The 21,151-nt window shown below is 38.7% G+C and overlaps 1 long non-coding RNA gene and 1 pseudogene across 1 annotated transcript in view; both read right to left on the reverse strand.

Annotated features, from left to right (window-relative positions):
• LOC129150913 (uncharacterized) overlaps window positions 1-14,778 on the reverse strand; it is a 63,766-nt gene extending 48,988 nt beyond the window's left edge. Inside the window, exons 1-4 of the long non-coding RNA XR_008557720.1 lie at window positions 14,765-14,778; window positions 11,008-11,120; window positions 3,063-3,156; window positions 2,068-2,203 (exon numbers count right to left, since the gene is read on the reverse strand). This is a non-coding gene — a long non-coding RNA (uncharacterized LOC129150913). The remainder of the gene's footprint in view (window positions 1-2,067; window positions 2,204-3,062; window positions 3,157-11,007; window positions 11,121-14,764) is intronic.
• A 5,302-nt stretch (window positions 14,779-20,080) lies between these two features.
• Window positions 20,081-20,225, reverse strand: LOC129151040 (small nucleolar RNA SNORA48; annotated as a pseudogene).
• Between the last annotated feature and the right edge of the window lie 926 nt (window positions 20,226-21,151).

A 21,151-nucleotide genomic window follows, 5' to 3' on the forward strand; every position in this document is an offset into this window, starting at 1 on the left:
GTAATCTGTCCAGGATCTCTGAAAAGCAGACATTCCCATTCCCATTTCACAAATGAAGCCTGGAGAATAATAGAAACTTCAACTCACGCTTTGAGTCCTAAAGAGACTTGAAGTCCTGAGTCCTAACAGTCCATCTCCCAAAGTTGTCTCTAAATAATAACACTGTGTAATGAGGAGGCTGAAATGCCAAGTGATCTCTACGATCCCTTTCATGATGTTTTAAGGCTACTGCCAAGAACAATGTTGTCTGAGGCAGCTTAGGGTGGTTACCAACATGGGAAAAAACTGCCAGGGTACCTGCAGAGCCCACGATCGGAAGTTCAGAGCAGCAGGTCATAAATTATTTTTATAAAAGAAAAGGCCAAGCAAGGGTCCGTTTTAACAGCCATCTGGCATCTCTAGCCTGCAGACAGGGCTAAGTTTATACTGAATTTCATGCTTTGGGGCAAAATTCCTAGCAGAAAAAATATTCTTTGATACATTTTGGTGCAGTTGGCTAGAGCCAGTAATTTTTTCAAATTTAAATTAAATGACCCCAAAGCTGGTATACTAGGTACTATAATAAATATTAATCAGGTAGGCCCAGTAAATACTGATAGGGCACCCACAGGCTGCTGAGCATGGCCAGGAATTTGCTGATACCACTGAAATGAAAGAAAATGGTGGTGTTTTTAGCTGACAAAATTAACATCTATAAGTTAGTGAGAAGAGTTGTCATGTTCATTTCAGTGCTTACTTGGAGACAAAGGGTACTTGTAAGGCTGCTAATCCACTTAAAATAATCAGTACCAGGGCATTAATTTGTCATCCTCCCAAGGATACCACAAGGACCTTGTCAGGTTTCATGAGAATATAAACCATGACAAAACCAATCCCTCAATAATCCAGAAATCCAGATCCATAAGCTACTTAGAATCCTACTCTTTCTGCGCTACAATTCTACTCTTTCTAAATGATAAACAAAAGATCATTTGGTACAACTGCTTCATTATACAGATGAGAAAATCTAAGTTCACAAATATTAAGGGACTCTTTGGTGAGAGCTAGCTCGTGCTTGTGTTGACCTCAATCTTTAGGGCAGAGAGACCTGGGTCTCTACCACTTACTAGCTTCCTCATGACCATGACCCATGGCAAGATAGTCCCACTCCCCACACCTCAGTTTGTTTCTTCATCTCCAAAATGGAGATGCTAATGGTTTTCACCTCACATTGTTGTTATAAGGAACAAAACAAGGGGTGTAGAATACCTGCTGTAGAGTAAGTACTCAATCACCTTGAATGGTAGTTGTTCTTTTCCAGGGTCAAACAAACAAATTCAGGCTGAGCCAGGATTAAAACCCAGTTACCAGGACTCGTAGGCTGATTCACATACCATGCCATCCCATCCACTTGTATTCCTGGGTCTACATTCTAATCACGCAGACATTGACCAACACCTCATAAGTTGAATGAAACATAAATAACTTCAATAAATCTCTCTTTTTTTCCCAATAAATCAAGTTCAGCAAGCCATCAGCCAACTTAATGCCAAATCCACAAAACTGTAGGCAGCTTCCTTTGGGACCAACATTTTCTGGCTAATTAAGATGAATGTTGTATCGATGAAAGATTATTTTAAAATGGCACTGATAGTGTTTAGACATTGTCATAACATCAGCCGGTGGATCACTAATTTGCAAATTTTACTAAAGATCTTGCCAATTAAAACCCCTTCTAGACACTCTCAAATACACTGACAGTGACAGCTGATAGACCACATGGTAAAGACACAATCACATTAAAATCACACAAGACGGTTCTTCCTGGAAGGGCTGAGGGAGAGAGACGAGGGCATGTCCCCAAAGCGAGTGCCACTGAGTCAACCCAATCAGACTGTCGGAGGAGAAAAGCAATGCTTTGGGTTTTATTTTAACCGCACTGTTTCCACAACAAACAGTGGAACTTCTCAAAAAATCTGCGGGAAATTATAATTCTGTAAAATTATTCCTGTGCTTCTCTCAGTGAAACAAGCCAAGAGAATTGAATCTCTGGACTAAACTGAAATTCACCAAGACAACTCAGCTTACCTGGGAGTCAGTGGGTGTTAGTTAGCCCAGGGTCCTATGGGGACAGTTTTCACTTCTCCAGGAGTATTCAGAAGGGGCAACAGTAGTGATCAGACTGTGTCTGGGAAGTCACCGCAATTAACAGCACAGTGAATTCCTGTAAAAGTCAATTTTACAAGCTCTGGTCAGCAGTGGGTGTTTAGGGGAAATTTTCCAGATCTGGAAGTTAAGATAGAATGCCAAGGCATGTATTTAAATGGAAAATTTCACATGCATAACCCTAGGCGCTCAGCATTTATTTGAGTGCCCAACATGTGCATTGTATCATTTATTCATTGCAACAATACTATAAGATTAGTGCTATTATTCCCACACACAAAAAAAAAGATGAGAAATTAAGGTTCAGAGATGATGTAGAACTCATTCTTCTACACATAGTTGCCACGTGGTAAACTTAGATTTAAAAGTGATCTATTCAGCTCCTAAACCCTGGTGGTGAAACTCTATAGCGTATCTGGCCTTATAGCTGAGATTGGTGATCTAACCACACCCCAGCCAGTGGGAGATTCTGGCCTTTTCTGATCCATGTGTACTATTTCTCCATTTAGTGAGCTATTCAGGAATATATCAAATGATGTAGTGTAACCACACATGCAGTAACTGTGAATAGACATTCTGTATAGAAACAGTGTGTACTGAAACCTTATTAAAAATCCAGATTCAAAATATGTAATTATTTATGAAGAATAGGAAATTAAAATGGGTTTATTAAACAAGATGGCAATGGTGTTCCAGTAATTATGGCTGTGTAATACATTACCCGAAAGCTTAACAGCACAAGACAACCACTTATTATACCCATGAATTTTGTGGGTCAAGAATTAGACAGAACACCTGGGGAAAACCTGTCCTTGATCCATTACGTCTGAGTCCTCAGCTGGGAGACTTGAGACTGATGTTGGCATCACTTGCAAGCTCCCTCACGCACATATCTGGGGGTTGGTGCTGGCTGTCACCTGGGGGCCTCAGCTCCTCTCCACATGGGCATCTCGATGGGGTCACTCCGCAGACATTCTCAGAGCAGGGTGCAGGGTTGTAAAGGCAGGCATCCTAAGAGAGAGAACGCCAGGTGGAGACTATATCACTTTTTGTGACCTATCCTCAGAGGTGTCACAGCATTATTTCCACCCCAATCTACTCATCAGAAGCAAGCCCATATTCCAGAGGAAGGGAATCAGACTCCACCTGTCAAAGTCCTGGGGGCGGGGGACGGGGGAGAACTGGACCTTTTATGGAAAATAAAATATTTATTTATATGGATTATATTTAAAATAACAAATTATTTATACATATACTATATGAACAGATTGGAAGCATCTATTTCTCTAGAAACCTTCTTATCTATTCTCTAAAGCAAACATAAACACCATATTCATTATAAAGCATTCCCATTATAAAGCATTAAAATATTTTCATTTTTATATTTCGCATATGTTTTTAAAAGCAATTCCTCAAGCTATGCTACCTGAAACAGTTAGCTAAATAACCATATGTTAGGTTCAAGGCAATAAAGTTATATTCGTCTTTAAATATTATATTACTATGCATTTTAAATTTTAAAACAAGCTTTTTCCTCTCTAAGAGTTTACATGACTTTGTTCTTTGTGCATAAAGACCTTGAATACAAAATACAATTAGGGTTGAAACTGTTCCTTCCACTGTTCCTGAGTAAGCAAGATTGAATCTAAACCATTCCGATGTCTTCACTCTTTTATGTATTAAAATCCCAAGCAGAAGAGAAATGTGACCAAATACCTCCCACTAGACCCAAAGACAGGCAGGGTGCATTACTTGGTTTCAAAATACCTGGGGATTTTCCAGAAACCATTCAGTTATTGATTTATCATTTAATTGCATCATGGTCAGAGAATACACTTTGAATGCCTTGAACACTTTTAAATATTTTGAAACTTGTGTTACAGCCCAGAAGATGACAAATGTCCCATGTGCTCATGACAAGAATTTCTATCCTGATGCTTTGGGGTAGAGTGTTCTATAAATGTCGATTAAGTCACGTTGGTTAAGCAAGTGTCCAAGTTTTCTATATCCTTAATGGTTTTCATGTACTTGTTCCGTCTGTTATTGAGAGAGCCATATTAAAATCTCTGACTATGGTTGTGAATTTATCTTCCTCCTTGAAATGCTAACGGGTTTTGCTTCACGCATTTTGAAGTTCTGTTACTAGAAGCATGAATATTTAGAATTATTATGTCCTCTTGAAGAACTGATCCCTTTATCTTTATAAAATGACCTTCTTTATACCTGATAATATTACTTGCTATTATGTTTACTTTCTCTGATATTAATATAGCTCAACTTTTTAAAAAATTAGTGTTATTATTTTTAAACCTATTTCCACTATTTTTAAATCTACTTGTGCTTAATTTAAAGTCCCTTGCAGGTGTATAGTTGGGTCTTTTTTTTTCATTGAATTTATTAAAGTGACATTAATAAAATTATATAGATTTCAGGTATACAATTCTATAATATATCATGTATATGTTGTATTGCACTCCAAGTCAAGTTTCCTGTCATAGTTGGATCATTTTTAATTCAAATCTGATGTCTACCTTTTAATTAGGGTGCTTGGGCCTTTTAAATTTAAAATAAATGGTGATATGATTAGGTTTGAGTCTATTATCTTGCTATTTGTGTTTTATTTTTTCCATCTGTTCTTTATCCCCCCTTTTCTTTCTCTGATTTATTTTGGATTAATTGATGATTTTTTTAGTGATTTATTTTATCTCTGCTAGCTGACGAGCTATATCTTTCCTTTGTTTGTTACACATTTTACTGGTTACTTTAGGGTTTACAGTATACGTATGTAACTTATCCCAGTGCACCTTCAAATGATTTTACACCACTTCCCATATAGTATAAAACCACGCAATGGTATACTTCCACTTCTCAACTGTGCTGTTGCCATAGATTTTATTTTAATATTTGTTATAAAACCCACATCATCTTGTTATTATTTTAGTTTAAATGAACAAGAATCTATGACAGAGATTTAAAAAGTAAGAAAAATATTTACATTTACCCACATAATTCCTTTGTTTAGGTAAGGCTTTTCTCAACCTCATTACTATTGGCATTCCTTCCTGGAGGGTGGGGGCAGTCCTGTGCATCACAGAATGTTTAATAGCATCCCTGACCTCTATCCACTAGACACTAAGAGCCTCCCACCCCTTCCCTCTCCCCTCAAACTGTGACAACCAAAAATGTCTCCAGATATTGCCAAATGTCTGCAGGGGCAAAACCACCCCCAGCTGAGAACCACTGGTGTAGATCCACATTTCCATCTGGTGCCATTTCCTTCTTCTTGAAAGACTCCCTTTAACATGTTGTGTAGTGTGGGTTTGCGGGTGGTGATAAATTATTTCAGCTTTTGTATTTCTTTTAAAAAAAAACAAAAACCTTTCTTTGCCTTCGTTTTTGAGAGCGGTTTTCCCTGGATGAAGAATCACAGGCTGACAGTTTTGTTCTTCGAGCGGCACTTTCAAGATGTGGCTCCGCTGCTTTCTCACTCGTATTGTTTCCAACAAGAAAGCTCCGATCATCCTTATCTTTGTTTCTGTGTGTAATGCGTGTGTTTTCTCTGGCTTGCTTTTAAGAATTTCTCTTCATCACTGGTTTTGAACAAATTGATTATGATGTGCCTGGGTGTAGCTTTCCTCACGCTTCTTGTGCTCAGGGCTCATTTACACTGGTATGAATCTTCCTCTACAAACAGGTGTGCAAGAAATATAAAATTTCTTTGTTGTGTGTGGTGTGTGTTTTTTTTTAACTCAAGTTAAATCTAACTCAAAGCCAATTCCTCCCCAATATATTGTGGGAAATTCAATCAGAGTCATGATTTTTCTTCCCCGACTAGAGAGGGGAAAGTAACATGGGCCAGGCACAGATGGGGAGGTCTCTCCAATCCTGGGTCAGGGGCATGTCTGGTTGCCATGGTGACACCCAGTGTTCTTATTCACAGCCAACATTTCCTCTAATCTGTGCCTGGGACATGGGACTCTTTAGGTGGCCAGAGCACCGAGTCTGAGCTCTTACCTAGGATGGTACCAATCTTACTTTCTTTTTCTCCTTAGGCCTGCTTCTCTCTCCTGGAGTGCTGCAGTGAAGTCACGCTTCTTTCTCTCCCCCACCCCCATCTCTCCCTCCCTCCCCAGGTACTCTCTCCTTTAGGGTCACTCCTCCCTCCTCTTCTCCCTCTTTCAGATATCCAGCACAATCTACTGAATAAGTTTGGTCTTGAAGAAAACCAAACAACTTCAAAGGTTTGCTTTCCACCCTCCAAAAATTCCCAAAGGAAAGAAATACCAATAACATGACTACAATAACATGAAAAGAGGATGAAAAGTTTGGAAAGCAAAATCCAAATTAACATCCAAGATTATCATGCCAGCTGTATAAATTATAACAGAAGGTGGTAAATGGTATTATTTATGTTAAGAAAGTGTTATGGGAACAGTTAGGACAAATAGTCATTGATCTAGCTCTTAAAAGATAATGAAGAGTATGCAAAAGGAAGGCATCTGAGGGAGGAGAAGCTTGTGCAAAGGCCCCAAGTTGTGGGTTGTCCTGGGAACAATGAGAAAAAAGGAGAGAGTTGTATGGAGGTTTATGCAGAAGAATTGGGAGAGGGAGAGGATCATAACAGGAGCTAGAAAAGTTAGTCAATAACTAATGGTGAAGAGCTTTGTATGCTAACAAAGCTCATAGAATATCACCATCAATTTACTGGTTTAAAACAGCATACTTATATTATCCTAATTTTGTGGGTCAGGAGTCCAACACAGCTTCCCTGGATCCTCTGCTCCGGGGTCTTTCACAACTCTGCAATCAAGGTATCAGCTGGGGCTGGAGTCTCATGTGAAGGCTGGACTGGAGAAGAACCTGCTCCAGGTTCATGTGATCGTTGGCAGTGCTCAGTTCCTGATGGGTTGTTGGACTGAGAGCCTAAGTTCCTTGCTGGCTGTTGGCCAGACACCACCTTCAGTTCCTTGCCACTAGGATTCTCCCCAAGGCTGCTTGTTTCATGAAAGCCAGCAAGAGAATATGTCAGCATGGGAACTATAATTCTCATGGTCTTAGTAAGAATTTAGACAATCTGTTTATTAAATATCAGATACATTTTTAGTCGCTTGCTTCACTAAATTCGGTCATTTTGTTTTGGGCCAGTAAAGTGTTTGTTTTTTTGTTTACTAAAATAATCTCGTTTATCCACATGGACAGAACTTCAAATCACATTTTAGAAGGACTGGGCTTAAATACATTTTCAATAACTCTTTCTTATATGACTACCCTACTCAAGATACAGCTTCCTGGATCTTGTACAGAGTTTCAACTACAGCTCAACTATTACTAGAACACTTTACTGTTGATACAATTTCAGCAATAACTCAGATTCTAACCATTTCAAGGAGGCAGTCTCCCAGAATTTTCTAATGTTCATCCCAAAATTTCTAAATCCAAGTATAGCCAAAATATTTCAGGTAGTCTAGAGGTTAACTTTCAGGTTTACACAAATCTTCCAAATTCTAAAATCTTCAGTGGTATTAGAGGTTCCAAAATGTGGAAGACACCATAAGTCCATCTGATATGCCTTGGCATTTGCTAATTCCTCCCCATCTTCCTAATCCAGTCTCTTCTTGTTCCCATCTGTGGCATATCAAAAACCCTTTCATGTAGGGTTCCTTTTGACTCTGGTCTCTGAAATTATGTTTATTTTTCAGATATTCTTTGACTCTGAAGACTTATTAGGCATTAATGAAGAAAACGACTTAACAGGTGTCAAAGGAATTTCCAATGAAGAGTTGCCAAGGATAGGTTTGATTACAGTCTATGAAAATAATGGAGAAGGGTTGAGTTCTGTAATTAAATCTCTAGGTACCTGAGCTTACACAGGACTCCAAAAAAGCTAAGATGAACCCAACATAGGCAACTAATTAGGCATATTAGCAATCCAAGCCAAAAAACATAATAATCTATAATAATAAAAGTATAATATGCTAATTAGACCGGACAGCCAAACAACCTTCCAGACGTCATTCCGGACATCCTTACAGACGAAGCCGCCGCAGTGGGGGCCAAGGCAGAGGCAGTTAGGGGCTATCAGGCAGGCAGGCAGAGTGGTTAGGGGCAATCAGGCAGGCAGGCCAGCAGTTAGGGGCGATCAGGCAGGCAGGCAGTGTGGTTAGGGGCAATCAAGCAGGCAGGCAGGTAAGCGGTTAGGAGCCAGTGGTTCCTGGATTGCGAGAGGGTGCAGGCCAGGCTGAGGGATAATCCCCCAACCATCCTGTGCACGAATTTCATGCACTGGACCTCTAGTAACTCATAATGTAAGAGAAGATTTTAATTAAAAAGCCAGTGTTAAGAGACTATCTTTGGCAACCTGAGTGGTGAATGACAAATAAAGTTACTTTTGCACACTGTTCAGAAAGCTTCCCTCTTCCACTTCAGAACAACTTTTTTATGTGTCATATTTGCTCCCTTTGATTCCAACTGCTCTGTTCCATGGGCACTGATGAACTTTTCTATAAATAAATAAATTGTTAAATACAAATAATTCAATTAGCAGATAAGTAGTTTATTTATTTATTTCATCAATGAATATTTTTTAATATATTTTATTGATTTTTTACAGAGAGGAAGGAAGAGGGATAGAGAGTTAGAAACATCGATGAGAAAGAAACATCGATCAGCTGCCTCTTGCACACCTCCTACTGGGGATGTGCCCGCAACCAAGGTACATGCCCATGATTGGAATCGAACCTGGGACCTTTCAGTCCGCAGGCCAATGCTCTATCCACTGAGCCAAACCAGTTAGGGCTGAATATTTGTTAAGTGCCTACAATTTGTCCAGCACTGATGGGCAGAACAAATGTAGTTCTAACTTCCTGGAATTTGTAACCTAATGGGAAGAGCAACATCAAGTAATTAATGACATACATTAAAAATCGTGTGCAACAAAGAAAAAGGTCTAAGGTATTATAAGAGGTTATAACAGGGAGTTGGGACATCAGGGACTTGACAAGGTGGAGCTCACTGTGACCTTAGTTTGAGTTCAGTAAGCAGGGCAAAGATTGGAGTGAATTGAAAATAAATGAGTAGAAGGAAGAAAGAAGGAAGGAAAGGAAGGAGTGGGGGATACGTCATTAAATAAAACAGACAAAACTCCTGCCTTATGAAGTATCTATCCAAGAACAGACACTCTGTAGGCAGGCAGAGCTTGAATGGGAGATCTGAACTGGGGCCATCAATGCAGAATTAATGGGCAGAGATGCAACTGTGGCCATAGTCACCAAGGGAAAGAGTGTCAAGAGAGAGACACAGCCAATCACGAATGAGCCTGAGCAAATATGCCCTGTTGGAAAGGATAGGAAAAGAAACGGTCAGAAAAATGCAGAAAAGGATACAGTTAAATGTCTGAATTGGAGATAAGAACATTTTAGGTTTACAAGATTATTAGAAAAGGTTGTCATCCGGGGCCGTTACCACCCAGAAGAGAAGAAAGCTTTAACCATTTTAAATCAAAGAATCTCTTCAGAGCCCGACTGGCGGAGCTCAGTGGTTGACCATCGACCTATGAGCCAGGAGGTCACAGTTTGATTCCCAGTCAGGGCACATGCCTGCGGGCTCAATTCCTGGTATGGGTCATGCAGGAGGCAGTGGATCAAGTATCACTGTCACATGGATGTTTTTCTCTCTCCCTCTCCCTTCCCCTTTCTTTAAAAATCAATCAAACTATTCTTTTTTTTTTTAAATGTCTCCCCTCTCCCCTTTTATCATCTTTCTCTTCCTTCTCCACCCTCCACCCCCACCCCTAATTTCTCACTTCTCCTCAAATGCAACCACTTCGTTAGTTTCTTGTGGATCCTCCCAGGGATCTTTCACAAATATATGTAAATCGTGGCATCTTTCACAAATATAACCCTGATTTCATACGCTCTGGGATTAGGGAGATTATCTGTTATTATCTCCATTTTGAAAATGAAGAAACAGAGAGACTCAGAAAAGCCACGTTACTTACCAAAGGTTGTATAGTTAATAACTAGGCTTCAAATCCATACTCTTCTACACAGTACACCACGACCAAAAGAGTGGCTCTTTTAAAATAACATATCTTATAGAATGTATAATAATGCTGTTGTGTGGGTTTTTTTTTTAAAAGAGGGTGACTGAAAAAGGTTACTAGTATTTGGTAAGTACAGCCTTAATCTCGGAAGCTGTAGTCTGCCATCCCTTTTCACCCCCCTCCCCTCTCTTCTTCAGGATGTCTTCTTTCACTCTCTAGCCAAAATGGTAAAATTAGATGTCAATTATCTATGCCAGGGAGGGAGGGTAGTCTTTCACATTGGCAGGTGCAAAAATCATCCACTACAGAACGTCAGGAAATTTCTGGGTTTTTACTCTGAAGTTATAAATTCTTCTCTCTTCCGTCCTTCTCCCTGCCCAATCAGAAACTTGTGACAGTACTTTTCTTAATAGTTTTTATTTACTTCCTCTTTGGTGACAATACCTGCATGCCTTCTCCATGTTTCTCTGTTTATCCAAACCTGGACATTCTTTAATGACTGTCAGGCCAGCCTGATTTGAAAAGCCTATGATAATATAATTGTGGTAAAATTCTCTGATTACAAAGCTCTCATGTCTAAAGTTGATGGTTTTAGTCTTATTATCTACCTTATTGTATAACTTTTATGCATGGCTAATATCAAAAAGACTTTCTCAAAATAAAAAACATATGCCTTATATTCAGTAGTATGTCACCTGTCCACCGCCCCCCGCCCCCATCTCAGGCCATATGCAGCTCACATAGCAGGTGTTTGATAAGTATTTGTTGAATAAATAAATGGAATGAGCTACTTAAACCTTCAACTAGGAAAATACACTTACCTTCCACAATTCTCTTCAACGGTGTTGTTGAGTACATCGCTCACTGTAACATCAGCACCTTGTCCATGATGTGATGTCCCAGAGCCTTAGTACCAAGAATGGATATACATTACCTGCAAGAAGAATAGCCACACGATTCAGAAAAGATGCTATTTTACCTTAAATCTTACACAAAACCCACACCACATAAAACACATAAACTTAGAACTCCTCTAACTAAGCAGGAGTCAACTCTACCCTAGCTGGTCTCACCTGCTGTAAATTCCCCTGGCAACCTGCTGGGAAGTTCAGGGATTCATGGAACAAGATTTCCTCTCTCTCTCTCTCCAGGAGCCACTAGAAATTTAGCCCACTTCTGGAAAATGCGGAGAACTCATTCAAACTTAGTAAACTCATTCTTGGCTTTACAGATTGGACAAAAGTAGGTTTACAGTTGTTCATATGAAAAATAATACAATAATTAATAAATATAAGAATAAACTGTTTTGTGTACTCACAACTATAAACCTACTTTTGCCCAATCCTGTATTTAATCTTTTTTTACTATTCTACTTCTATCTTATATTTTGTAGGGAATCTGAAATTATTTCAGATGGATGGATGAGTGGATGGATGATAAATGGATGGGCAGTGGATGATAAGTCTCTACAAAACTTGCTCTAGTGCTATATTAATTGACAAACAAGCTGCATAGCACTAGTGAAAAGAATCTCATTGATCAACAGTTATCCATAATACAAGTAGAAACTCTTCATAGTTTACCACCATTCCCTTATCATAGAGTCCCACTGGCACCATGGATGGCTGACTTAACATTTCACTGAGCATGTTGGAGCCAATAAAACCCAAGGTACAAACCATGCACACATAAATGTTAGTATGATGTATTAAAAAATGTATTGAAAGAATTCCTGTTGACAATTTGTTGCTAAATAGCTAAAATCTTCACCATTGCTCTATGTAGTATTGGTTAAAAACTTCCAAACTGGGAAGTCAGTATTCTTGATGATAAAAATCAACTCTCAAACATCTATTTAATAGAGGGAGGATGAGTGAAATGATGGGCCAAATCAGTAGTGGACATCCCCATTCCTTTCAGTTTGTTCTCTTATTTCTCAGCAGAAATATTTCCTTATTGATTTTCCTTTATCATCATACAAACTTCAAATGGTTTGCATTGGTTTTATCTGCCTAATGCTATTACAGTTGTTTATCCTGTGAGTTTGCTTAGATCTTGGCACCTAAACTTTCCCAGACTCACTTGCTGATGACTATATAAAGTTCAGGATCAATAGTTTTCAATGGTTCTTACATGAGTGAATAGAAATACTGATTAAAGGCTGGTAATGGAATTACAGACTTGCCTGCGTATCTCAAAGCAATTTACCAAGCACCATTATATGATCTTATAATGTTGAGGGCAAGTGATTGTGTCTGCATTTACACGTGGAACTACGAAACCCAAGTCCTATTTTTCTTACTGTGTTATGCCCCACCAGGCTGACGATAACCTTGGGAACTCTTGAAAAATCAGCAGGGGGTCAGTGGAAGCTCTGCACTGCAGGGGGTTAGGGGTTAAGCAAGTTTCTGAAGGTGGAGACTGCCATTCAGTTGTCCCACCAGGAATCACAGAGCAGATTGGGTACTTCCAGAGATTAGCTCTTTCCAGTTGAACTAATGAGTATTTTATTTTTTTTAAGTCCAACCAGTGTTTCACATTTTGGACTTGTTGACCCAGATCCTACCCATTCAAAGTCTCCCGACTACTGCTGGTCAGGTAGAGACTTAGGAAGAAAGCAGGATCAATTTCACCCATTGATTCAAGGAAAACAAGACTTGAGATTCTGTCTCCTTCTTCCAATAACTAAGTCAGAACTCTTTCTTTGACCTTTTGGTTGTCTTTCTCTTTAAAAACACTTATTAAGTTTTTCCTTTCTGAGTATAAAAGTAGCCGAAACTGGTTTGGCTCAGTGGATAGAGCATCAGCCTGCGGACTGAAAGGTCCCAGGTTCGATTCCGGTCAAGGGCATGTACCTTGGTTGCAGGCACATCCCCAGTAGTGGGTGTGCAGGAGGCAGCTAATAGATGATTCTCTCTCATCGATGTTTCTAACTCTCTATCTCTCTCCCTTCCTCTCTGTAAAAAATCAATAAAATATAAGAAAAAAAAATAAATAAATAAATAAAAAATAAAATAAAAGCAATTAGCATAGGAATTTTGAAAATACACAAAAAACAAAAAATGTGAACATTTAAATTATGCAAAACTCCATCACTCAGCAGTTAACATTTTTAAAATATTTCCTTCCAGTCTTTTTTTCTAGACATCTATATATATAAAAGCCAAGCGACTGGAATGCTGGAACAACCAGAATGACTGGTTGCTTTGACACACACTGCAGCCCCAATCGCGCCCCCCCCACCCCATCAGGGGCAGGACCGGCCAGCCAACCTCCCATGTCTCCTCCCCCCGGCTGGCCCAGCCTCAATCGGCCCCAATCAGGGTGGGCTGGCCAGACCCCACCCATGCACGAATTCATGCCCCAGGCCTCTAGTCTTATATATAAACACATATAACATAATAGAAGCTAAACCATATGTGTTGTCTATGCATTTAACAATCATTAACATTTTGTAGGTAAATAAATATTCTTTAAAACATGATTTCTAAAAGTTTCACAGTGGTCCCCTGTGAATCATAATTTAATTTATTAAATCATTTACCATTAAAATATAGGTCAATTCCACATTTTCACCATTATAAATAAGGCTGTTTAATATATTCACATGAAAATTGTTACATGCATCTTCTGATTACTTTCTTAGGATCCCATAGAATTGATAGGTTAAAGACCTGAGCATTTTAACTTTTTAATATTTAATCCAGTTGTGCCACCTTCCATCTCAAAGGTTGTATCAAGTTATGTGCTCTGATCAATAGAGCATAAGAATTTCCAAAATGCTTCTGTCATTCCCCCTCCTCTAGTTTGCTCTTAAGTTCATTTTAACATGATTTTTCCTGGATAGAAATATTGTTAGGGAGTGGTATGAGGTGTTTAGAACACAGTGTGATTTCTACCAAGGCCCAAAGTGAATTTGAGTCCTTTCTCTATTTAGAGAGCTTTAGGGAAAGCAACAGCATGAAAGGGGGAGTTGATTCATGATTTTGTCTCCCTCCCGAATTAAAAGAGTTCCAAGTGTATGTCTTGCCCCATGATTTCCTACATTCAAAAAAAGAACCAAATAGGAACTGGTTTTTCTGCATATAAAGAATCAAGTCAAATGAATAATCTCTATACAACTAACTTGAAATGCTTTTCCCCCCTGCTACTGAAGAGGATAGCTTTCTTATTTTTCAACCGGTGTAAATAGCTCAAAGTTTCTATTTTTCCCAAACCGTCATGAAAGGGATTCATTATTCTTTGCACATACACGTCTACATTTTGCTGTGAAAGTCAATATTTATTGCACTTTTTTCCTGCATTTCTTAATGGAACATGTGTGTGATTATTGAATAAACATGAATGTATTGAGTTTTGCAACACTTCTTCTCCAGTAATTTGTTAGGATTTTTTCACTCTTCTAACTCAAAACAGATTTATTTTTCTAATAAGATTTTGTAAGTTCTTCATCCACAGTATCCACTAGATTTATTTCATTTTCAAAATATAAACTGCTGCACCTGGGCAGCAATTTTTTTGATTACTCCAAATGGTTTGTGATGGTTTTTAGCATAGAGCAATGGTACGCATACTTACCAGGTGTACTTCAGTTCATGCATTACTTTCTGGTTTAATATTTTTTGGTCTGCTTATTCCATCTCAGTCTCCCTGACCACATTCTCAGGCTTTATTTCATCCTCATTTGCACATCATGCAAGAGAGCATTTCAGCTGAATAAAGAGTCCTTTGAAAGATTTCACATGGAGGTGGAAGATCTAATAAATTTCTGTTGAGAGAGTTTATTATTGTTGATGTAATTATTATTTAGCATGGATGAAGCATTCTTTAAAGCTGAGGATACCCAGCTTTAAAGAATCTCTACGTGGTATTGTCTTCTCTCCTAAGTCATTCTGGCTGTATTCCCAAGTCATGTTCTCTATATGAATTTAGTGGCCCAATAAATTAGGAATTCAGAGGGCATTAAAGGGATACTTCAATTTTGAATTTTTAAGATGTTATCATGATAATACTGGCATATTTATACTCTTTTTTTCTAATGACCTCAAAATACCTCATGAATAAGCAATAGGGTTTTCCTCAATGTCCAAGTTAAAAATAAGATTTTACTGGTCTGAAAAATATCCACCAGCCATTCCTATATCTCATTGTAATAATGTGAATCCATAGTAGTAAATGCAGGCATTTGTAATACACCAGGGCTTGAAAATTTACAAAATAGTCAATATGTTTATTTTTATTAATGTTTTTCTTACTGAAATAATGGTGTTCTTAAGCTTGGAAATTTGGTCTGGTGATTAAGCAGTCTTTTTCATAGAATTATCAATATCTGTGTAGTTTTTATGATCACTATCAAGCCCCCTAAAAAAAAGACAGTGTTTTATAAGTGAAAAGAAATCAACCCACATTATTTACTCCTCTAGGCTAAGTACATGCCTAAATTTATTATTTCCAACTATGACCTTTGCCCTGAAATCAGAGTAATAACTCATATGATAGCCAGCCACTGACATCACCACTTAGGTGATTGGTAGGACATTCAAAGTTAATAATCTATTTCACAAAAAGAAAAAGAAAAAAGAAAACACTTCCTTGATGTACTTCTCCTCAAATCAATCTCTTCTCCAGTCTTTTCCATCTCAGCAAATGACACAACCATCTGCTCAAACTAAAACCCTCAGGGCCATCGTTGATTGTTCTTTCTTTCTCTTCAGCATCTAATTCAACACCAACTCCTATTGGCACTAACTTTAAAATATATGCCAATTTAGTTACCTTCTCTTCTTTTCCATTGGTACCGTCTTAATCCAAGCCACCATCATATCTCACCTGAAATTCAGTAGCATCTCTATTGGTTTCTCTCTATTTCTATTCTTGATTCACTATAATTAGTTTGCTGCAGAGCAAAGGGTAAGCCAACATATGATACTCCCCTGTCTTAATCCCTCAATGGCTTCCCCTTACACTCAGAATAGAGCCCAACTTATATGGCTTGCAAGACCCTACATGAACAGGCTCTGCCCCTTCTATAACTACATCTCATACCACTGTCCCCTCACTTTCTGTTATCTAGACTCCTTGACCTTTTGTTCTTCAAACATTCCTCTCTTAGATTTTGTTGTTTTCTGTTTCTCTACATGGAACTCTTTTTCCTTCCTTCTCTTTGCATGACTGATGTATTCTCATCAGTGAAGTCTCAGCACAAATACTGTCTTTGGAGTGGTCACCCTTGACCACCCCCATTCTGTCTCCAACCACCCTGCTTTATTTCCTGCTTAGCAATAATTTCTCCTTAAAATAATCTTTTTTGTTTGTCTACCTTTTAATAGACTGGCTCTGCACTATAATATGAAGCCCCACGGGAGAACACAGTTTTGTCTCTCATTCACCACTATTACAACCCTAATCCAATCTTTACATGGTAGGTGCTTAATAAACGCTCATTGAATGAATGAATTTCTCAATCAATCTGAAAGCCAAATTCATGCCACTCAAGGCTCCTCACAATCCAGCCCTACTTATGTTTGTAGTCCATCTCTCAGGAAGCTACATACAAGCCATACCAGATGAGTCACCATTTCTTAAACACACAATGAAATTTCACAACCCAGTGCCTCTTATCAGACCATTAACTCATCCTCAAGCATGCTTTCTCTCCCTTCCCCTAAAACCTCCCCAGTTCCACTGAATGAAATTCTATTCAGTGTTCCAGGGCCAACTCAACTGTCTCCTCCTCCACTGAGCTGCTGTCTTTTTCTCCTTTGGATTTATAGCATTCTGTCTCCGTCAAAGGGCCCTTACCACAGCCCTCCTTTCATAATTAGATGTGTCTTTCTTGCTTCCCCAGGATATGATATGTTCTCTGAGAGCAGAAACTTAATCATCTTCACATCCTTCATAATACATAGTCTAGTCCCTCAATAAATGTTTTTTTGGATTGAACTGAATTAAATTAAACTGAAACAAACTATGAAAAAGATGGCCAAAAACTAAACTCTGTGCCTCCAATAAAGAGCTCTTAACTCTCAGTTGATTGTGAAATACATATCTCTCTAATGTAATGGAGGGATGGTGGATTTTCTGGGTGATGAGGAATTTTCTGCCTGCTTCAAAGGGAGATATGGTCAGGAATCACTGACCTTGTGTTTTCTGTATCTCTGTCTTAAATCACCAGCTGCTTGTTTAGCCTTTATCCCAATGTTTGGCAGAAACTGGGTTGCTTCTCTCACACATGTTTTTCCTTCAGAGTGTTGATATTGGGCTGTATCCTATATGATAACAAAATACCAGACTTCTTGGGTCATTGGTTTAATGCAGCTGTGGTTGGTTGAGGTTCACTAAAGTCACCACTTGTCATTTGTTTATATCACTGCTCTGATGAATCTAGGCCTCTTCTTTGCTAGAGAGTTGGAAATTTCATCCCCAGACTCAAACATTCCCCCATTTCTTGTAAACTGACATCAGAATGGGGAGTAATATGGAGCAAGGTATCCTGTGAGTGTTCAACAGAGACTCTATAGCAACTTAGTAGAGAACTCTGGAGGAAAGAGACTTTAGTTCCTTCTTAAATTAACCCACGCTTGTTCCATTGGAATAAAGGGAAAATCCATAGTGTAGCAGGGTGCAACATAGCCTTCTTAGACAAGGCTGGCTAGAGAGACTATGTGTCCAGAGAACATAAAAAACTCTTGAGTAGACCTGAAAGACAATAGTTATATCCAGGTATTTCTGGAGCTCTAAAAAGCAGGGTAAAGGCCTTGCTGAAACAAAGCAACAATATAGAACAGGCGTGCAAAATGCAATGGATTTGCATAACCTAATATAAGCTAGATTATAGCTAATAAACATCCTTTCCTCAACTTTGATCCATAAGTCTCCAGGTACATAAGGGACATCTATTCCTGAGATGCCCACATGTCAATGAATTGAATATCATTAGGTAGCAATCATCTTGGTGTCTGCCATGGGATAAGGTAGCATATGCCTGAAATTGGTCAGAAAAGGCTTGTATCTTGCATCTCTTTCTCATTCTTTCCCCTTAATAACTTTCCTACACTTCAGGTGTCCTTCCTCTTGCTTGCTCCCCAAAAGAGATAAATCACTATTCTAAAGGAAACACAAGGTCTAAGCCATGGGCTAACAATAGACTGCAAAAGCTTTCATTGTACATGGCCCACAAAGCTTTCAGAAAGAGGATGAAAATGGAGGCTAGCTCAAGACTAAGGGACAGTGACTTCAATTCAGTTTCATTGGTTCAGTTTAATTCAATTGTTAGGATCAGAGAAGAATGGGAAGAGTACATTTGAGGCTGAATGGGCAGTTCATTGCTCTGTAGAGTGATATGGCTACTAAAAGGTTTACCAAATGCCGGTGAGAAACAAAGACAAAAACTACAAACAGATTTATATTAAATGTGCTGGTAAGGAAAACCATGGCATCACAGGACAAGAGAGCAATGCAACTAATCAGAGTCAAAAGTGGCTTCTCCTAATGGGGTCTCCCTATCTGATTCTGAATTTAAAGTCAGTGAGGGCAGTCCTCCTGCTTCCTTGCTAAGTCCCACCAGGCCAGGGTATGTAAATTAAGCATTGAAAGGAACTATAGAGGTCATATGATCACACAACTCATCAGCTACTGAACCTTCTCCATTTTTTTTTCCATTGCAGTGGACTCTGAAATGTGTTTTCATAACTTCATGTTAATGAATATGTGTCTAATGTTTGGGAATTTACTTCAAACAAAACAAAGAAGCTTCACTGAGATATCACTCCCGATGTCCTTACAAGAAATTCATGCCTCACAGAATCTATCCTGGTGTCTGCTAAAAAAACAGACAAAGGGACACATCCTCTTTTAAAAGACATTAGCTTACTACTTACAGTCCGATGGATAAATGGGCCGTTTTCTGTGTGTGTAGTGCATGTGTGTGCACATGTATATGCACATGTATTTGAGTGTGTGTGGGAAAGTGTGTGCGAGTTTATTTAATTAAAGGACAACATACTGTGTTGCAAGTTTCATAGAGAAATAAAAGTAAATAAGAAATGGTAAATAAGAATGAAGCTTGTTGATATAGGACCTTACCATCCACTCTGCTGAGCTTTGAGAAGAATTTGAAAGCATGTTTTACCAAGAACCATTTGCAGAGTAGATATTCAGTCCTTCAAACACTACATAGTATTAAGACAAATGTTAGATGCTGATCTCTTGTAATTAGTTTATACCAGATGAATTTAATATCAGTTTCTCACTATATGAAACAAAACTATGATGCTCCACTAAGCTTGACCAAAGTTCCCTAAGAACATCAGTATAATCCCCCATGGCCCCTAGGACTGCCTCTTCATCCAAATATCTCCTAGAAATTCCCACTGAAGTAAAATGTCTTCCTTATTCCAAGAATACAAAATAGTGCCTTTTAAGTCAGAGGAGAGAGATATACTTAGGCTAGATTGCAAAACGAGATACTAAGGAGACAAGCAAGATTCCTTGGGGTTTGAATCAAATGTGATGAAAGTGGCATAGAGGTTGCTGCCACATTTACTAGTAGTTTCTTTAAAACATCAAAATTATATTTGGAGAAGGCAGGTGTAGGTGAGTGTGCCATGTGCATTTGGATCCTGTAATTACAATGTCCAGACCAAGAGAGCAATTATCCTGCACTTTGATTGGTTAGTCACACCTGGAGCTTGGTGTTTTTTCTGTGGGCTATATTTTGAGAAAGGGGGTGCAGGTAAACCAGAAAGGCTCCAGAGTGCGAAACCAGAGTGATGAGATTCAAGAATTATTTCATGGGAAGCAGAGTTGAGGAAACTGGAAACTAAATCCAGAGACAAGAATAATAGAGGAGGGAGGAAATAAGAAAGCCAAATTTTGAAATTTTTATTTATTTTTTTATGTGCCTCAGGCATGAAACAGCTCTGGCCACTGACACAGGCATCAAGCTAGGATGAACTAAGGACTGTACATCTGCTTTGCCCCTGATTGATATAAGAGCAACATCACCAATCAGATGTCTCCTTGCCCATTGCCAGGGGGTCAAATTTTGAAATTTTTAAAAGTTTTTTATACTGCATTTATTCTATTTCCCTAAGTACACTACAAGTTATCTGTTTGTATATTTTCTTATACTTAAAATGCTCTTCTCCCTTCTTCTGACTATTAATCACTCCAGATCCAGCTCAGCATCACCTTCTCCAGAAAATCTTTCAAGAGTCCCTTATCATTTTCTTCCTCCCTGCCACAAGCAGAGAACAAGGCATTCTTTCTCTACACCCTATTATTCCATAAAAACAATTTCATTTTAGGGTAAAACTTTGTACTCCGATGTCTATCCATCTTCAATCTTACATTAAGCTGTGGATATGGAATGGAGTGGGTCCCACACTTCTTTCATTAATTTTTTTACCTTTTCTAGATATCTGCTGTTTCCTAAATATTGTGTTAATGACTACAAAAACAAAAGATTTAGCTTTTGTCCCTGCAGAACACAAAGCAAGAAAGAGAGATGCAAACATCAGAAACAAGATAAGGATGTCTTCTCTCACAATTCTCTTCAACATTGTACTGGATATTCCAGCCAGTGGAATAAGGCAAGGAAATGAAATAAAAGGAATCCAGATAGAAGGGAGAAGTAAAATTATTCTTATTCCCTGACCACATGATAACCTATGTAGAAAATTCAAGAGAATATGAAACTAATAAGTGAGTTTAGCAAGACTGTGTGATAGAGCCCTAGCTAATTTGGCTCAGTGGATAGAGCATTGGCCTGCAGACTGAAAGGTCCCAGGTTCGATTCCGGTCAAGGACACATGCCTGGATTGTGGGCTCAATCCCCAGTGGAGGGGGCGTGCAGGAGGCAGCCGATCGATAATTCTCTCTCATGACTGATGTTTCCCTCTCTTTCCTTCTCCTTTCCTCTCTGAAATCAATAAAAAAAATGTTTTAAATCGTATGACAGAAATT

Source organism: Eptesicus fuscus, chromosome 12, assembly GCF_027574615.1.
Source record: "Eptesicus fuscus isolate TK198812 chromosome 12, DD_ASM_mEF_20220401, whole genome shotgun sequence".
Lineage (NCBI taxonomy): Eukaryota > Metazoa > Chordata > Mammalia > Chiroptera > Vespertilionidae > Eptesicus > Eptesicus fuscus.